At 51.3% G+C, this 3150-nt stretch overlaps 1 pseudogene; it reads left to right on the top strand.

Annotated features, from left to right (window-relative positions):
- Positions 1–378: 378 nt before the first annotated feature.
- Positions 379–2648, top strand: LOC144295890 (DNA (cytosine-5)-methyltransferase 3A pseudogene; annotated as a pseudogene).
- The last annotated feature ends 502 nt before the right edge of the window (positions 2649–3150 follow it).

Genomic DNA, 3150 nt, shown 5'->3' with positions numbered 1-3150 from the left:
TCTCCCTGTCTCATGTAGCTGTCTACCCCTAACCCTTCATCCTCTGACCCTTCCTCACTCCATCCAGCCCTATGCAACCACTAATCTACTTTCTGTTTCTATTTACCTGTTCTGGACAATTCATGTAAATGGAATCATATGGTGGGTAGATTTGTTTGCGATCGGCTCCTGTCACTTAGCTTAACCCACATGATAACACGTAGCAATACTTCATACCTTTTTATGGCCCAGTAGTATTTATGGATATACCAGCTTTGTTAATCTCTTTATCTAGCTTTGGACATTTGGGTCGTTTCTACCTATTGCCTATGATGAATAATGCTGCTAAGAATCTTCACATAGAGGGGCTGCACCTGGCCTTATGGGCTGAGAAGAAAAGCCAAGGTGATCACAGTAATGAATGCTGTGGAAGAAAACCAGGGGTCTCAGAAGGTGGAGGAGGCCAGCCCTCCAGCAGTGCAGCAGCCCACCAAACCTGCATCCCCCACTGTGGCCACCACACCTGAGCCCGTGGGGTCAGATGCTGGGGACAAGAGCACCACCAAAGCAGCCAACGATGAGCCGGAGTAGGAGGACGGCCAGGGCTTTGGCATTGGGGAGCTGGTGTCTGGTGTGGGGGAAACTTCAGGGCTTCTCCTGGTGGCCAGGCCGCATTGTGTATTGGTGGATGATGGGCCGGAGCCGAGCAGCTGAAGGCACCCGCTGGGTCATGTGGTTTGGAGATGGCAAGTTCTTGGTGGTGTGTGTTGAGAAGTTGATGTCGCTGAGCTCCTTCTGCAGTGCTTTCCACCAGGCCACCTACAACAAGCAGCCCATGTACCGCAAAGCCATCTGTGAAGTCCTGCAGGTGGCCAGTAGCCGCCCGGGGAAGTTGTTCCCGGTGTGCCACGACAGTGATGAGAGTGACACTGCCAAGGCCATGCAGGTGCAGAACAAACAGATGATCTAGTGGGCTCTCGGAGGGTTCCAGCCTTCTGGTCCCAAGGGCCTGGAGCCACCCGAAGAAGAGAAGGACCCCTACAAAGAAGTTTACACAGACATGTGGGTCAAACCTGAGGCAGCTGCCTATGCACCACCCCCACCAGCCAAAAAGCCCCGAAAGAGCACAACTGCGAAGCTTAAGGTCAAGGAGGTCGTTGATGAACACACAAGAGAGCAGCTGGTGTACGAAGTGCGGCTGAAGTGCCGGAACATCGAGGACATTTGCATCTCTTGAGGGAGCCTCAACGTTACCCTGGAACACCCTCTCTTTGTTGGAGAAATGTGCCAAAACTGTAAGAACTGCTTCCTGGAGTGTGCACACCAGCACGGTGATGACAGCTACCAGTCCTACCACACCATTTGCTGTGGCGGGGGGCGGGAGGCGGGTGCGAGGTGCTCACGTGTGTGGGAACAATAACTGCTGCAGGTGCTTTTGTGTGGAGTGTGTGGATCTCTTAGTGGGCCCCGGGGGCTGCCCAGGCAGCCATCAAAGAGGACCCCTGGAACTGCTACATGTGTGGGCACAAGGGCACCTACGGGCTACTGCGGCGGCGGGACGACTGCCCCTCATGGCTCCAGATGTTCTTCGCCAATAACCATGACCAGGAATTTGACCCTCCGAAGGTTTACCTACCTGTCCCAGCTGAGAAGAGGAAGCCCATCCGGGTGCTGTCTCTATTTGATGGAATTGCTACAGGGCTCCTGGTGCTGAAGGACTTGGGGATTCAGGTGGACTGCTACATCGCCTCCGAGGTGTGCGAGGACTTCACCACGGTGGGCATGGTATGGCACCAGGGGAAGATCACGTATTTCGGGGATGTCTGCAGCGTCACGCAGAAGCATATCCAGGAGAGGGGCCCGTTCGGTCTGGTGATTGGGGGCAATCCTTGCAACGATCTCTCCATTGTCAATCCTGCCTGTAAAGGACTCTACAAGGGCACTGGCTGGCTCTTCTTTGAGTTCTACGTCCTGTTGCATGACGCGCAGCCCAAGGAGGGAGATGACCGCCCCTTCTTCCGGCTCTTTGAGAATGTGGTGGCCATGGGTATTAGTGACAAGAGGGACATCTCGTGATTTCTCGAGTCCAACCCTGTGATGATTAATGCCAAAGAAGTGTCAGCTGCACACAGGGCCCACTACTTCTGGAGGAACCTTCCTGATATGAACAGGAGGCCATTGGCATCCACTGTGAATGATAAGCTGGAGCTGCAGGAGTGTCTGGAGCACGGCAGGATAGCCAAGTTCAGCAAAGTGAGGACCATTACTACTAGGTCGAACTCCATAAAGCAGGGCAAAGACCAGCATTTCCCCGTCTTCATGAATGAGAAAGAGGACATCTTATGGTGCACTGAAATGGAAAGGGTGTTTGGCTTCCCTGTCCACTATACCGATGTCTCCAAAATGAGCCGCTTGGCGACATGGAGACTGCTGGGCTGGTCGTGGAGCGTGCCGGTCATCCGCCACCTCTTCGCTCCGCTGAAGGAATATTTTGCTTGTGTGTAAGGGACATGAGGGCAGACTGAGGTAGTGACACAAAGTTAAACAAACAAAAACCACAAAACACAACAACATAAGGATGGAGAGAAGTATCCGCACCCAGAAGAGAAAAAGGGAATTTAAAATAAAAACCAGAGGCGGCAGAAGTACCAGAGGGCTTTGCCTTGCACAAAGGGTTGGACGTCATCTCCTGATTTTTCAGTGTTAATTTTCAGTCCTATTTAAAACCGAATCCAAGCTCCCTCCCATCTCCCCCCCCCCCCCTTTTTTTGGTCAAACCTTTTGTTTTCTACCCTTTTCAGAGGGGTTTTCTCTTCGTTTGGGTTTTTGTTTCTTACTGTGATTGAAATAAGAGGGTTTATTGCAGCAAAAACCAGTAACAGGAAATAATAATACTTTGCAGAGGAAGGACAGGAGGAAAAAAAAAAGGAAATTCTACAGAAATCTATATATTGGAGGTTTTTTTTCTAACTATATATCTTTTTTTGTTGTCTTTAGCCTGATCAGATAGGAGCACAAGCAGGGGGCGGAAAATAGTGAATCTCAGTGGCAGAATTTCCTTCCAGCTGCTGAGCTGTCTTGCCAGCACTATTCCTGGTCATGCAGAACAGAGCCCAAAGAGCAGCAGGGAGACAGATCACACAAGACCCTTTTATACAGTATTTCAGGTGC

This window comes from Canis aureus, chromosome 24, assembly GCF_053574225.1.
Source record: "Canis aureus isolate CA01 chromosome 24, VMU_Caureus_v.1.0, whole genome shotgun sequence".
In the NCBI taxonomy this organism is placed as follows: domain Eukaryota; kingdom Metazoa; phylum Chordata; class Mammalia; order Carnivora; family Canidae; genus Canis; species Canis aureus.
The sequence above is the reverse complement of the archived record's forward strand: the minus strand, read 5'-3'. Positions and strand labels throughout refer to the sequence as shown.